We start from the raw sequence: 16927 nt of genomic DNA on the forward strand, positions 1-16927 counted from the left end.
TATGTATATATATGTATATATATGTATATGTATATGTATATGTATATGTATATGTATATATGTATGTATATGTGTATGTGCATATATCTATCTATATCTATATCTATATCTATATCTATATCTATGCTTTAGGTAAAGCTTTATCCACTTAAACGTGACAAAATTACAGTATGTTCATACATTAAAATATTTTTTGAAGTATTAAACCTGAACTGATGAAAATACATTCATCTAAGAAATTCATCTAGGAAATGTAGAATAAAGAATTTTAAAATACTGGCTTCTACAAGAATTGTTCTACAGGCCAGACATCGAGGGCAGGTTCAGGGAGTGGGGAAGGGATAGGAAATGAGATGTGAAGATAAGGATGTGGTACGGACCATGGACTGCATTGTGAAAGTGACTTTGAACTGGTAGGTGCTGCTGTGCCCACTTTAGTCCCTTCAGTGGCTTCTAGTCACAAGTGGAGCACAGGAAGGACCACAAGCCCTGCCCACCCACCACACCAGGCATGCCACAAGCCTGGCTCCTCCCGCCTGACTTCAGCTGCATTGACTCCACTTGTCCCTTGAATACATTGTTCTCATTCACCTCACAGCCTTTCACAGCTGCTGCTTCTGCTGGAACGAGCCCCTCTGCCATGGCTTACACTGTCAACTTGATAGGACCTAGAATCACCTGTGAGGAATTCTCTACATTAAGTCAGCCTTGGACAGGTCTGTGGGAGATTATTTTGACTAGCTTAGCTGAGATGAGAAGACTGCACTGTGAGCAGCCCCGTTCCCTGGGCTGGGACCCTGGACTCTACACAAGGAGAGAGCTGGCAGAGCAGCAGCGTTCCCTGCTCTCTGCTTCCTTGATCGAGCAGCGGCCCCAAGCTCCTACCACTGCATCTTTCTTGCAATGATGGACTAGAACCTGGAACTATAAACTAAAACAATCCCTTTCTCCCTTAAATTGAATTTGTATCAAGTATATTGTTCCAGTGATTTAAAAAAATGACTAATATATCCTCATTCTTGCAGCTCACTTCATGTCTACTTCCTCCTCCTTCTATTCCTCTAGGGCTCATTTCATATGCAGTTCTCTCAGAGGACTTCCCCCAAATTCCAAGTTGAAAGTAAGTGCACTCTAGCCATCCCTTGTTCTGGTCTCTATTCTCCATCTTCATAGCCATGATCACAACAAAGGGTTATATTCTTGTTCCAGAGCATGAGGTAACTTTGTTGGGGATCAGAAAGTAACAAGGGGCAATGCCTTAGAACCCCACTAGTTCATCTGCAGAGCAGACATTTTTAAACATCATGCTATTCTGCCTGTCTGTGAGTTCAAGGACAGCATGAGAATACATAGTGAATTCCAGGTCAGCCTGGAGGTGCTGCCCCACCTCAAATTTTTTTTTAATATTTAGTTTTTATTTATTTATTTGACAGAGAAAGAGAGAGGGAGAGAGAGAGACAGGGAGAGAGAGAGAGAAAGAATGTGCACTCCAGGGCCACTAGTGACATGCAACTCCAGATGCATGTGCCTCCTTGTACATCTGGCTAACATGGGTCCTGGGGAATCGAACCTGGGTCCTTTGGCTTTGGAGGCAAATGCCTTAACTGCTAAGCCATCCCTCCAGCTCCCAAAAAATTTTAAAAGAGGGACTTCCGGTCAAGATGGCATTCGCCTAACCACACCTCACCTAGTGGGGAAGGAAAGGCAAGATCATTGAGGTTTTTAGGGGTTTGGAGATCCTAGTAGACCTCCAGTGGGAGGGCACGGAAGAACAAAGTAGGGAAACTGCTGATTCCCATGCTCTTGGGTAGCCCACTAGCTCCCCAATCCCCTCAAGCAGCCATCCCAGCTGCAGCCCCAGCTGCTCTGACAAAAGGTTCCTCCTACACTACGCCATCCCAGCCATGACCACCATGCGTGGACCAGTGCCGAGGTCCAGCTCCAGCAGGGTAGTAGAACTCAAAGGGGTCGTGTGGAGTCGGCATTGTGAGAAAATGATTTGGACCAGTAGTTTAGGTGAAGCACACTGGATGCAGAGCAAAACTCTGCTTCTTTATTTATACGTTATATTTTTTGCAAGCAAGACATAGCAACTTACTCATGTGGCTTCTATTCTCTAAGAAATCTTGTACAATATTCCTCTTTCCCCTTGGTTTCCCCTGCTTTTGCTTAATTTATGAACCTCTTGTACCATAGACATTCTGATAACATCTTAAACAAGAAAGTTGAAGATTGCAAGCTGGTTAATATCTTACCCAGGCTCATGAAAACTAGCCAAGAGCCCTGGCAGGCAGTGGTTGCAGTTATAAGGTGGTAGTCATATTTGACCTCACAAAGGGCAGTGTTAGTCACTCTCTACCTATTATCTTGTGGTCTGAATAACAGCATGTTCTCTATTTCTAATCCAGTACTGATTTATTTGTCTATGACCTTTCTTTCTTGCTCCATTTTACAGTTTGGTGCTGACCTTGCAAGTCTGTCCATAAAAGGAAGATTTTGATATTTAACTCTTTTTCCATCTTTCCAGACCATCATTATTCCATTAATGTATGTCCCTGTATATGGTAAAGGTTGATCTATCCAACCAGTGTTTTGCATTGATGTCTTTCCTTTAGAAGTCCACCAAACTATATTGTTAATTCTGAAAGTTACATATTTTGATTTTCTTCCTTGTGTGGGCCCAACCCAATTATTTGAAAGATGTTTAGTTTTGCTCCCTAGAATTTCAGGCTCCTTTTCTAGTAAGACCTCTGTAGGTTTAGGAAATGTGCCCATTAATTCCTGGAACCACCTCGACAATAAGAATTTTCTTGTAAATAATGTTTCTTGGGAACAATTGGTAAGGCATGTGACATAGCATTGTGAGGGACATGTGTCATTAGGTGAAGTCTACCTTTGTGGTGTTGAGAAACGTTGTTCATTCAAACTAGTCATAGTTTCAGGATCCATAATCTGTTTATCTGTTTACAGATTACAGCCTCATAAATTTCTATAGAAATATTCTTTTTCTGCTTAATCATTGGTGACTGTATAAATACATCTGAATTAGATTCCCCTATTACTACTGAGAAGGGTAGAATGAAAGCAAAAATAAGCAACAGTATACATACTATAATTCCAAAAAATGCCAAGAAAGAGATAGCAGTAGCACAGACTGTAAGGCAGCAGGTTGCTGAAAGACCTCCAGGCTTTGCCAAGGGAGGTCTCAGATTCCGCAGCTTTGCAAGACGGGGTCCCGTCCACGCCATACTCCAGAGCCTGCGGCTGCAGCTGCATGGCCACCACCAGAGCAGGTCCTCCGGCACCTCCTGCAGGTCAGCAGGCTAGCGTCCCCCATCCCTCCTTCAGTATTCCTGCAACTTGGGACTTCCACTCCTCTAGGATTGAATGACAATGAGAACACACCAAAACTTATGGGACACAATGAAGGCAGTCCTTCAGTGAAGAATCATAGCACTAAATGCCTTCATAACAGAAATAGAGAGATTCCAAATCAGTAACCTAACCGTACGCCCAAAGGCATTGGAAAAACAAGAATACAACCCAGAAAGCTCCAGACATCAAGAAATAATATCAGAGAAGAAATTAGTGAATTTGAAACTAAGAAAACAATTAAGAAAATTGATGAAACAAAGAGCTGGTTCTTTGAAAAAATAAACAAGATTGATAAACCCCTGGCCAACTTGATCAAGCAAAAAAAGATGCTTCAAATTAACAAAATTAGAAATGAAAAAGGAGAGATCACAATAGACATAAGTGAAATTGAAAGAATCATCAGGACTTATTTCAAAAACCTCTATGCCACAAATCTGGATACTATAGATGAAATTGATGAATTCCTGGACACATATCACCTACCAAAGCTAAACTTAGAGCAGATTAATCTCCTAAACAAACCTGTCACACGCATTGAGATAGAAAAGGTAATCAAAAACCTCCCCCAAAGGAAGAGTCCAGGATCAGATGGGTTCTCAGATGAATTCTATCAAACCTTCATGGAATAACTGAAACCAATTTTTCTCAAACTGTGCCACATAATTGGAGAACAAGGAAAGCTCCCCAACTCCTATTATAAAGCCAGTATCACCCTAATACCAAAATCAGACAGAGATGCCACAAGAAAAGAAAACTAGAGCCACACATACCACCATGCACAAAAATCAGGCCCAAATGATCAAACACCTCAGTATAAGACTGGAAACTTTGCTACTACTGGAAGAAAAAATAGGAGGAATTTTCCACTACATAGGAGTGGGAAAAGACTTCCTGAACAAAACCCCAGTAGCTCAGGAACTGAAACAATCACTCAACCATTGGGATCTCATGAACCCAAATTGTTTTTTTCACAGACACATATATAATAAGCAGAGCGAATAGATTACCCAGAGAATGGGAGGAAAGTTTTGCTGGCTATCCAACTGACAGAGGCCTAATTTCTAGAATCTGCAAAGTACTCAAAATCTTAAACAATAAAAAGTCAAACAACCCACTCACAAAATGGGGCAGAGAACTGAACAGGGAGTTCTCAGAGGATGAAATACAAATGTCAAATACACACTTACGAAAATGTTCAACATCCCTAACCATCAGGGAAACGCAAATTATAACCACTATGAGATTCCACCTTACCCCAGTAAGGATAGCAAACATCAAAAAATCAAATGAAAACAAACGCTGGCAAGGATGTGGGGATATAGGGACCCTCATTCACTGTTGGTGGGAATGCAAGCTGGTACAACCACTATGGAAAGCAATATGGAGATTCCTGAAAAAGGTTGACTATAGAATTACCAACAGACCCAGTTATTCCCTTACTGGGAATGTATCCTAAAAGCTCCATGTCTCATTTGAGAGAGATTTGCTCAAAAATTTTTATAGCTGCTCAATTCATAATAGCTAAGAACTGGAATCAACCCATATGTCCATCATTAGAGGAATGAATAACCAATATGTGGTATATCTACATGATAGAATTCTATACAGCAATAATGGAAAATGGCACAATGAAGTTTGAAGAGAAATGGTCAAACTTGGAACAGATCATTCTCAGCGAACTCGCCCAATCACAGAAAGACAATTGTCATGTGGTCTCACTCATTTGTGGCTCCTAACCTGAATCTGCCTGAGATGCTGACATACGTAATAGGCATGTCGAGGACCAGACAATAAGGAAGGAGGGGAGGGGTAGACTGATGGGGGGGCCACAAAACTAGATGCAAATGGAACTGGTACTGTAAAATCCTATATCCTGAAAGACAGACTAAAAGGTTGAACCCTCATCAGGTCCTTAGAGGGAACACCTGAATCAAAGGGCCCTGGAGAGATTATGATGAAGACTAACCTTAATCATCTCCTGTATCTCTCTTCTCTCTTTTCCTTTTATATTACCTATCCTTTTCTTCCTTCTTTTCTCTTGGTACTGGCCTCTAACTCCCAGTACCAGGATGTGGTTAACAGCCACAATGAGCTATTGATCAAAGAGACCTACAAGATTTCCCAAAAGAAGATATACTTCTGTCAGAGCACTTGATGACCCACCAAAGGTTAATGGTAAGCCCCTACTGCTTAAGATACCATATGCTGTTGGTATGGAACATGGAGAGACCTGGATTAAATCTTCAAGAGAGTCAGTCCCCAGACAGCTATCTTGTCTAGTGTCAGAAGGGGCTGCATGAGCGACTGGGGTAAAATAGCCAACATCTGTCCAAGCAACTCATGGTATAAGCTATTCAGCAACAAACAACATGATGCTCACACAAGTGCAATAGTGACACACAGCCATGGTGGGTTACCAACTGCTCTTGAATTGGCTAATGGATTCAGTCAGTCAAATGGAGCCCGTAGCTGGAACTGGGAAACAAGTCAGAATCATATCCAAAAAATGAGTTCACACTCCAATATCAAGCTCTCATGAATCTTGGGCTACAAGATGACCCACACCTATTAAATTCTCTCTAAAATAATAATGATTATCCCATTTATCCAGTGCTGACTTCAGTCTCCATTGGAGAAACTGCTTCTTTATTTCAGGTGGACACAGAGCCTGAGGAAAGAGTCAGCCCATTGCACCTTACCAGGGGCCCAGCTGAAACCATAGAGGAATTGGGGAAATGAGCAAAAGTGCTGCTTTCTTGGTGAACCTGGTATCAGCACAAGAGTGAAGGAGATAGACACTGAGGACACTCAACTCCTACCAAACCAGAGATCCAGAGAGAAAGGCTCCCAAGACCTCATCACTGAAATAGATCTAAAAGGAACACAACGTGGCTCAGGAAAATTTGCAAAAGAGGGGGTGGAAAGATTGTTAGAGCTGTAAGTTAGGATGTTATGCACAGAGACATTGCTTCTTCCCCATAACTGATGGCTACCCCCACAATGCACGACCCATGATCCCCAATGAGGTGGGTCCCTTTGAAGGGAGGAGGACAGGGAGGCTAATGATGGTACCAAAATGTGCTGTTTACACACTTAGTATGTACATAACTAATAAAGAAAAAAAATAAAATGAATAAATGTGTGGATGGTTTGCAGAACAAACAATTTAAAGAGATATCAAACAGTTTTAATGAACTGAACCCTCACACCTTAACTTGGACACACTACCTACACTCCTAATATATCTAGGAGCCTAAAGTGACCACGAAAAACTGTTTAGTAAACATGAAGCCTCATGATGGAAAGAGCCTGGATAACTGCATGGCTATAGGAGCATTTCATGTCTTATAGCTACAACCTCATGGGATGTTGCAGTCAGGTTTGCACAACCAAGAGCAGCTTGTGGGGATAAAGAGGTTTATTTTGGCTTATAGGCTCGAGGAGGAAGCTCCATGATGGCAGGGAAAATGATGGCATGAGCAGAGGGTAGACATCAATCTCTAGCCAACATTAGGTGGGCAATAGCAACAGGAGAGTGTGTCAACCACTGGTGAGGGGAAACTGACTATAACACCCATAAGCCCATCCCCAACAATACACTCCCTCCGTGAGGTGTTAATTCTCAAATTTCTGTCAGCTGTGAACCTAGCATTTGGAACACCTAGGTTTATGGGGGACACCTGAATCAAACCACTACTTTGGACTTTGATTCTCTGTAGGTTATTCCAGTCATGGGGAGCCATTTTCCACCATTATGTGTCCTTTTCCACCTAACAACTCCTTATTTTTTGGAAAAAAAGTTCAAGAAACACTCATGTTTTCATGCATTTTGATTATTCAACAATCACTTTTTTTTAAAAAAATGTTTTTTTATTTATTTGTAAAGAGAGAGAGAGAGAGAGAGAGAGAGAGAGAGAATCGAATGGAGGCAACAGGGCCTCTTGTCACTGGAGTCGCCTCCTCAGTTTGTGAACAAACACTTGACCATGAGCAAGCTGATGAGAGGAAATGTTTTATTTCAGCCTGTAGTTTCAAGGAGAAGTTTCATCACGGTAGGGAAAGTATGACAGGTCTGAGCAGGAAGTCTGGGTCACATCTCCATGACAATAGGAGAAAAGTAATCAAAATACTGGTCTGGGAGCTAGGCCACATTAACTCAAAGTGCACCCCTACTTCTCAAAGACCCCACAATCTTCCCAAATTGCCACCAATAAGGCACCAGATAATAAGCACATGAGCCTATGGGGGACATTTTGTCAAAACCACCACAGGACCCCATCTCTTCCTTCCCCTCTTACTTTTTTGCTCATGAGACAGTACAGTACATTTGTCACAAAGTCCTGCCATGAGGTGTGCTACCTCACCACAAGCCTAAGAGCTGTGGGACTAACTAATCATGGACTATGACCTCTGAAACTATGAGCCAAAATAAATCTTTCACTTGCTAAGTGGAATATCTCAGCTGTTTGCTGTGAAATAGCCTCGAAAACTTCAGTGAGGGCGCAGCCGCACAACCGCAATCCTTCATATGACTGCGCAGTGACCCAGGCTTTTTCTATCTTAGGGCTCCTTCAGACTTCAGAGTCTTCTCGAGGATTCTTTGCCTTTAACCGATAGAGATCGAAAGACTGTGGAATGTATTGGGGAGATGTCTGGGTGTTGTTTTCTATTTTGTTTTTGGGGTTGTCCATGGCACTCCCTCAAGCTTCCACTGGCTGGAAGTCATATGATCCCGAGCTACAAGCAAGTGTGGAGGGCATTTGGGAGGAAAATGGAAGCCAATATTGTTGAACACACAACCTTCTCAGCCATGAGGCACGCAAATAGTTTCCTAGAGAACTGGAATCTCAAGAGCACTACATGCCTAAATGTGCATGAAGAATCCACAGTTGATTCAGATAGGGAGCCATGCACTTGGAGTACCAGCCGTTCCAGTTACAGTCTCCTGGGGTCATGTCTCCCTAAGACCATACTCATATTCCTGTGAGAAAACTTATTACCCCCAAGTTCCCTCTGTGCATATTTATGGAGACATTTATTCAGTGCATGTTTATTGAATGAGTCTAAGTTCCAGGTTCTGTGGTATTGACAAGGAATGCAGCTGTAAATAAAATCTAGGCTCACCCCAGAGAAAGCTCACATGGAAATGGGAGTGCAGCGTCACAGACACTATCTTCAAACGGGTGAGCGATTTCACAGAGATTGGCTTAGAGTAGTGTAAGCATAAGGAAGACTGCTGACACAGATTGATAATCAGTCTTCAGGAACGAGGAGCAGGGGCTAAAACCAGCAAGAAAGGGATGACATTCAGGGAAAGATGAAGGTCACGAGAAAAAAAAAAAAAACGAATAGCAGGGAGTGTGTGGGGTAAGGTCAAAGAGATGTTAATCAGGGAGTGAGAACACACAGGTTGGCAGGGTCTGGATTATGGAGGATTGCAACCCAGTTAAGAAGATCAGACCATCTGCCGGGCTGCTTTACAGATGGCTAATAGTATTCATTATGTGTAGTTCTTACTAACAGCTCACGATGATAACCTTAATCCCATGCACAGGGCCACCTGGGCTCCCCGTCACCACAGTGCCCACATGCTCAGTGGCATCACATGGCGATGACAGTGCTGCTGCTCCCAGTGAGACTTGTGATGATGAGCTCTGGTCATGCTCCAGGTCTGCTTCCAAGTGCTTCACTGATCCGGCGTCTCTGAGACAGGTGTGGAAGGCCCCGGCACTTAAGGATGTGGAACTCCATCAGTGCCCTGGCGAGGGTCAAGAGGGGAAATCTCTCTTGGCCAATCTTGACAGCCAGAATAAGAGATGGGGAGAACCAGGTCATCAGGACAGAAACCGTATCTTTTCCATCTGAACTAGAGAGGGCTAACCATTATAACTACTCCACAGGGGGCAATAATTTAGGTCAGTAGAGATTCATGTTAAGTACATGTCAATTCAGTGTGAACGTTGGATGGGAAAGATTTTTATTGGGATACAGAAGACAAGATCTTTTCTCTCTTTGTGTGTATAAGACCCAGGACCTCAGTCCTTTTGCTTAGAGTTTCCTAAGTTTGTCACTATCAACATTTGGGACCAGGTGACTCTTTGCTGTGAAGAGATGTCCTATTTATTTATTTATTCATTTGAGAGAGAGAATGGGCATGCCAGGGCCTCTATCCACTGCAAACAAACTCCAGACACATGCACCACCTTGTGCATCTGGCTTACTTGGGTACTGGGGAGTCAAACCTGGGTCCTTGGTCTTCACAGGCAAGTGCCTTAACCACTAAGCCATCTCTCCAGCCCAGGAGATCTTTCCTATGCATCGTAAAATCTTGAGCAACATCCCTGTCTCTGCATGGTAAGTGCTAGAAACAAAGCTATGTGCCTCCTTCCACTATCAGTTGTAACAACCAAATTTTTTTGAAAAATAGTATCTAAATTACTCAGTGGGGGGGGGGTTAAAAACTGCCCCTCTTTCTCCTTTGAGAGCTATCATCTGGGAGGAAAAAAAAAAAAGGAAAATACCTGTCGGCCATGGTGGTGAACACCTTTAATCCCAGCACTTGAGAGACAGAAGCAGGAGGATCGCTGTGAGTTCGAAGCCACCCTGAGACTGCTTAGTGAATTCCAGATCAGCCTGAGCTAGAGCAAGACCCTGCCTCAAAAAAAACAAAAAGGAAAAAAGAGGAAAATAGCTAACAGAATTTTGGGGACTTGTTTTGAGCCAGGGATTGCCAAGCATTATTTCATTCACAATGAAATACTGGGGTACCTTCTCAAAATTTCTTGTTTTTTTGTTGTTTTGATTTTTCAAGGTAGGGTTTCACTCTAGCCCAGGCTGACCTGGATTAAAATTTATTTTGCATGTATATTTGTATGTGGTGTGCATGTATATGTGTATGTATGTGTGTGTACATGTGCACATGGGTTCCACAGATCAATATCAGGTGTCTTTCTCTATCACACCCAACCTGGTTTTGGGGAGAAAGTTCTCTCACTGAAGCTAGAGCTGCTGATTTAGCTCGAGTAGCCAGCCAGCCAGCAAGCTCTACAGATCTTCCAGTCTCTGCTTCCCCAGCACTGAGGTCACAGGCTCGTGCCATTGGAAACAATTATTGTTTCACATGGGTGCTGGGGATCCAAACACACCCTTGCTCCTGCACAGCAAGCATTTCATCCAGTGAGCCATGTCCCCATCCACCATCAGAGCACCTTACCTGCGGAAAGTGGGAACGTATGGGTGACAAGGGCAAGAATGGAGCGGTGTCCTCGGACTAGCTGACAAAAACGCTGAGCATGTGCCTCATGTCCGCTCTAAGCAAGCATGAGTTTTACCTTACTCCTTGTGTGATGTGAGTCTTCATGTAATAAGGAATTTGGGGTGAAACAGTGCATCTTGGGATGTAAGACCAAGTATTAGCCCCTAGTATTATGGAGAGGTTGCAAAATAGGATTATACACTATACCTGCACTTAAGTTCTAATGTGCATTCTGCCTGTTCTAAATTATTCATTAAACCTGCTCAACTTATTTACCCATTTATTTATCCACTTTTTAATTTCATTAAACTGTTCATTTTCTAAATTTGCTTGGTCTTCCATTGTGTCTTCGACATGCCCTGTGAGTCACCACTGTTCTGGGTTCCACAGCTACAATGAGTAAAGCATGAAGCTCTGGTTTTCACACAGGATATAAAGATAAGGAGCCGTGTTTCCTCCGCTTTGCAAATCCAAGTGTTACCTTCACAGCACCTGCCACATTCAGATCCCACCAACAGCGTGAGTTACTCAGGATTGCTCTTTAGATCTGCTACATTTTCTTCATTTTAATGAGTTTATTGTTTCTATCATATAAAAAGGTGAAGTGAGGGCTGGAGAGATGGAGGTTAAGGCACTTGTCTGCAAAGACTAAAGATCCATGTTCAATTCTCCAGGTCACACATAAGCCAGATGCAGAAGGTGACTCAAGCATGGAAGGTCACTCATGCATACAAGGTGATGCACACATCTGGAGTTCAATTGCAGTGGCTGGGGACCCTGGTGTGCCTATTCTGTCTGTCTGTCTGTCTGTCTCTGTCTCTCATTCCCTCTAATAAAAAAAAAAATATTTTAAAAAGGTGAAATTTAAAGCCAGGCATGATGGTGCACACCTTTAATCCCAGCACTCAGGAGGCAGAGGTAGGTAGATCACTGTGAGTTTGAGGCCACCCTGAGACTACATAGTTAATTCCAGGTCAGCCTGGGCCAAAGTAAGACCCTACCTCAGAAAACCAAAAAATAAAAAATAATAATAATAAAAGGTGAAATTTAGGCTCTCATTCCTTTTCATGAAAATAAAATTCTGCTTAAGATATTTTTAAAACAAAAATTTTAAAAACTCAGTACTGCTTTAAATACATGGGAAATACAAATAAAAGTACTATGAGCAGACTGTTAGGAAATTTGTGATGATATCATTATTCAAATAAGGCTGTGAGCTGAGTTCTGTCCTCTTTTTCTGCTAAAAGAGGAGATTATTATGAATTAGAGACATGGCAGAGGTATACCAGTATTAAATGGAAGCTTGTTTGGCATAATTAGAAGTATTCCAAAGACCATTAGGAAAGGATTTACTTTTTGACCTGTGTTTCAGGATGACTCACTGTGTGTCCCTGCATTACCTAACATGACCTTATCATTCACTAAACTGCATCTTATATAACATTACCTGTTCCAAATTCTGAGCAATAGTGGTCCAGAGGAGTAATACCTTCTTTGTGGATGAAACCCTTAACCAACACTTTTTGTAAATACTTTTATTTATGAGAGGGAGAAAGAGAAATGAGGGAGAGAGAAAGAGAGTGCATGCACTCCAGGCCCTCCTGTAAATGAACTCCATATGCATGCGCCACTTTGTGCATCTGGCTTCACATGGGTACTGGGGAACAGAACCCAGGCTATCAGGTTTTGTAAACCAGTACTTTTAACTGCTCAGACATCTCTTTTAGTCTTGCCCACACTCTTGATCCAAACAGAAAGTAGGTATACACTTGCATGTCAGTTAGGGAGCTGGATGCTTAGAGAAAACAGAGCCGTCAGACCACAATGAGAACTCCGCCTGTGTGTGCTCCTTCCACACAAAGGTGCAGATGGGCTGCCTTATGAACAACAGAAATGCGCTTCTCAGAGTTCCAGAGTCTGAGACATCCAAGATCAAGTCACTGGGAGATATGGTGGTTGATGAGGTCTTCCTTCATAGCTCATAGGTGACAATTGCTCACTGTAACCTCATGTGGCCAAAGAGATTATCTGTCTCTCTGTGTCTCCTTTAGAAGGGCTCTAGTTCCATTCATGAGGGATCTACCCTAAAGATCCAGCCACCTCACCAATCACCCCAAAGGCCTTACTTAATACCATCATCTTGAGGATTATAATTTTTAAAAGTTTTATGTTTGATTATCTAATTTATTTATTTGGGGATTTTTAAAAAATATTGTCATTGCAAGTAGAAAAAGATAGAGAGAAGAGAACCAGGAAGAATGGGCACACCAATTCTTCCAGCCACTGCAAACGAACTCCAAATGCATATGCCACTTTCTGCCTCTGGGTTTATGTGGGTACTGGGGAATTGAACCCGGGTCTTTAGGCCTTGCAGGTAAGCACGTTAATAGCCGAGCTATCTCTCCGGCTTATTTGGGGGTTTTTGAGACAGGGTCACACCAGGCTCACCAATCCTCCTGCTTCAGCCTCCTGAGCGCTAGAGTTATGAGTCACTACATTCAGCTGAGAGGGTTTCAGCCCATGAATTTGAGGGTACAAAGACTCAACCCAAAGTAAGAGCCAAACCAAGAAGCATACTTGTTTTATTCACTGTGATGATTCTCTTCTGTTTTATTTTTCTATCTCTCCTTTAGAAAATGAAGTGTGCCTTTCTTTTTATCTTCATAGGGATTTATTTAATTGAATTGCACCAAAACAACAGCCTCTTCCCTTGGTGTTCAACCAGATTTTTTTTTTTTTTTTTTTTTTGGTCTTTAGAGGTAGGGCCTCACTCTGGCTCAGACTGACCTGAAATTCACTCTGTAGCCTCTGGGTGGCCTTGAACTCACGGCAATCCTCCGACCTCTGCCTCCCAAGTGTTGGGATTAAAGGAGGTGCCACCACACCCAGTTTCACAACCAGAAAATATTTTGGTGGCACACGGAAGGGTACAGTATGGTAGAAGGTGAGTGGCATAATATTATAGACAAAGAAAGAAGATGAAGGAGAAGGGAGGGAAGGACATGGGAAAGAGATCATCTAAACCGTCCTGGCTTCCCAGAAGGCATGTCACTGCATCGATACTCCATAATCTTCATCATGAAGTAGGTAACCAAGAACAGTGCAGTATTCCGTTCTTTCCCCTTGGCATTTAGTACCCACCCCCTACTTCAGGGCATAAGTCGTCAGCTACCTGCACAGAACTCGTACTATCTGTCCTTTCCTTGTTATGATTCCCTTCTGAGCCAGCTCACCTTCCCCAGCCTGCAGAGTTTCTCTCTGGCCATATATGGATCACCTAATCTAATCACCCTACAACTTCTGGAATCTAAAAGTATCGTGAATTACTCACCAATATGTGAACAAAACTACACCACCCCTCCATCAAAAGTATGGAACTCTGGTGGCTTTAGGAGTATGTCCTTACAGTGCACATGACTTTTGGATGAGATCAAATTAGTGAGTGTTCTGAAATGATGTTGGTAAGAGTTACCTTCTCTGAACAGAAAGGGAAAAGAGCAGGTCTGGGTCTCTGGATGGAGAGTACAAAATGTTTATAATGGTCTCTAGTCCATGGGTGGGACTAAGAATATCTTAATGCCCAGCCTTCAAAATTTACTGCAAGACTTCTCAAATAAGTCCTTCCCAATGCCTATGGCATGCATCAATAATTGTACCCTCAGTCCAGATGCAAATTTTCATTCCTCCTCCTTTTCCTCTTTCTTTTTTGTCCTATTTTTTCCATCACAGTAGGACTATAGTCTTTCAGATCCCTCACCCACAAAATTTATTACCATAAAGGTGAGAGATGGGGGACTGGAGATATAAATAAATATATGTAATATATAAAAATATATATAAAAACATATAATATATATAAATAAATAAGTTATCATATAAATAAACACTGCACAGCAAATAAATGGCCTAAATTCTAGAACTTTAATAATTTTACAAGATAATTAGCACAGGTATTATTGAGTCCCTATAACAGGCTGCTGGAAAACTGGCACGAGACGTCCAGAGGCCACTTTGTGCACTGCCACTGTGATGCCATCGTGTTCCTGGATCATAATGTTCCCATTATCTGACTCTAGACATACCACAGGGATGCCAGTGGGGTCAGATGTTAGCTCAGCTGCTTGCTGGGCTAGAACAGATGCCACTCCAGCCTGCTCATCTGACAGGGCGCCATACGGCAGCCCAGATTGAGTCCTTGTGAATCTGTGCACAGGACGCCAACAATGGGTGGATTCTTCATTGTGTCCTGCAAATGCTGCTCTGAGGTCGCCTCCATCCCACCAGCTGTCCGCCCAGGACCTCTACTTTCTGTTTTATTAAGTGAAAAAAATAAGTCAAATGTGCAGAGGCAATTTGGCAGTTAGGTCGTTGGGTCTTGTATCGGCTGCTTTTCTTGTCCTTACGATAGAATGAGTAATAGTGACAACCTAAGAGAAGGAGGGTTTATCCCACAATTTTAGGGAATGAAGGTCCGCCATGGTAGGGAAGACCTGGCAGTCGGAATGGCTCAATTCACAGTGGCAGAAGCTGTAAGCATCCGTCACATCTTCATAGGTGAGAAAGTAGAGAAATTAGGCTAGCATCAGAACACAGATAGCCTTGAGGGCATATGGGCCTTCGGGAATCTGGTGTTCTTTTGCTCATGAAGCTCAGAATGTTGTACGCTTCATGAGACCCTGCCCCCCAAGATTATATAGACAGTTTATTGCTGGGGGAGAATGTAATCAGAAGGAGCTACCTGCAGAGTTGTCATCTGTGCTGAGGTGGGCTCTTTGGTGATGTAGCTGCCATTGGGTCACCTATGCTATTGTAAGTAAGCCTTCATCCATGCTCTGTAAGTAACCCCGATAAACTCACTCACTGGTTCACTGAGCTAGATTTGGGTAGAATTGTTTCTTTGGTCTGTCATACATTAAGTGCCCTGTCTGGTGTGAAAAGACATCTGTCCACGTCTCTCCAGTAAAAGCCATGCAACACTATTATATTTATTTACGTTGTTTCTTGGCTTTCTCCTCCTATCATGATGCAGATTCCTGGTGCTCAGGAGATCCTTTATTTTATTCATTATTTTAAGCCCCGTGATTGGAACAGTGCCTTACGTACCACAAATACTGAATACATTATCAGTGTTTGGCGATACAAAGTGTGGAGGAAAGGAAAGGAAAGAGAAGGAAGTAAGAAGGAATGAGGGGTTATGAGGCTTCAAAGTGAAGGAGAGACTGGGATGTAGTTCTGTGGTAGAGCACATGCCTACCAAGTAGGAGATCCTATCAGTTCAAAATATTTATTAAAAATAAATAAAGTGGTCCCAGAATAGTGATGTGTGACAAAAATGGAGTGACTCGCAGGTAAGAGGGTAGGAAATATATTATTGTCACATTTTTGTTTTATTACAATTGTATAGATGGAGGCTGTTGAGTTAGATGACCCATTCTATAATTCTACCTAATGGGCTTCAAAGCCAGAAATACCTGGAGGAAGACATGGAGTGCGATCTTTGTTTTGAAGACCTACGAGTGGCTGAAGTACGCTGCTCTCAGGAGGCGAGGTGTAATGGTCTGCTTCACAGACAAGATACCTATTCTCATGTGAGGGGCTGGGCCTGATGCCACCTACGACAGAAGCTTGCCCAGAGCAGCACAGGGCAGTGGCCTGGGGCAGAGGACTTTCAGAGCTACCTGGCTGAGCTGGGCATAGGGGGATATTTCCTCTCTCTGTCTCCATCATGATATTTGGTAAGGGATTAATTTCCCCAGGGATCAGATTGCTCTAAACCTCAATAATCCAGATTTGTGATTTAATTCAGTTCCCCTGGAGTACCTTACACCAAGAGAGGCATGTGGGCAACCACGGGGGTAAGAATTAGATAGATAGATGATAGATAGATAGATAGATAGATAGATAGATAGATAGATAGATAGATAGATAGATATAGAGAGATAGATAGATGATTGATTGATAGATAGATAAATAGATAGATAGGTAGATAGATAGATAAATTGATTGATCATGCTTCCAGGAAATGAGGAAGAGTCACCTTGAGTGCCTCCTTCATGAGGCTTTTCCAGGCTGAGCCTTGTCAGGACATATGTTTCTAACCCATGGCAGAGGGAGCACCCTCTTTCCAAGAGAAGGAACCAGGGAACCTGAAGCTGAAGCCACCAGGGGAAGTGTAGGCTGTGCTTGGAACTTTTGAAAGGTTTAGGTTCCCCATCACACTATCAAAAAGTTCCCCACAGTCTGTCCACACAGGGAAACTGGGGAAAAGAATGGGGAGGTCACAGGCATTTAGGACTA

General features: G+C 42.6%; 1 pseudogene; it reads right to left on the bottom strand.

Moving 5' to 3' along the window:
- Positions 1-14583: 14583 nt before the first annotated feature.
- Positions 14584-14906, bottom strand: LOC123454807 (annotated as a pseudogene).
- Between the last annotated feature and the right edge of the window lie 2021 nt (positions 14907-16927).

The sequence above is a fragment of the Jaculus jaculus genome, chromosome 14 (genome assembly GCF_020740685.1).
Source record: "Jaculus jaculus isolate mJacJac1 chromosome 14, mJacJac1.mat.Y.cur, whole genome shotgun sequence".
In the NCBI taxonomy this organism is placed as follows: Eukaryota; Metazoa; Chordata; class Mammalia; order Rodentia; family Dipodidae; genus Jaculus; species Jaculus jaculus.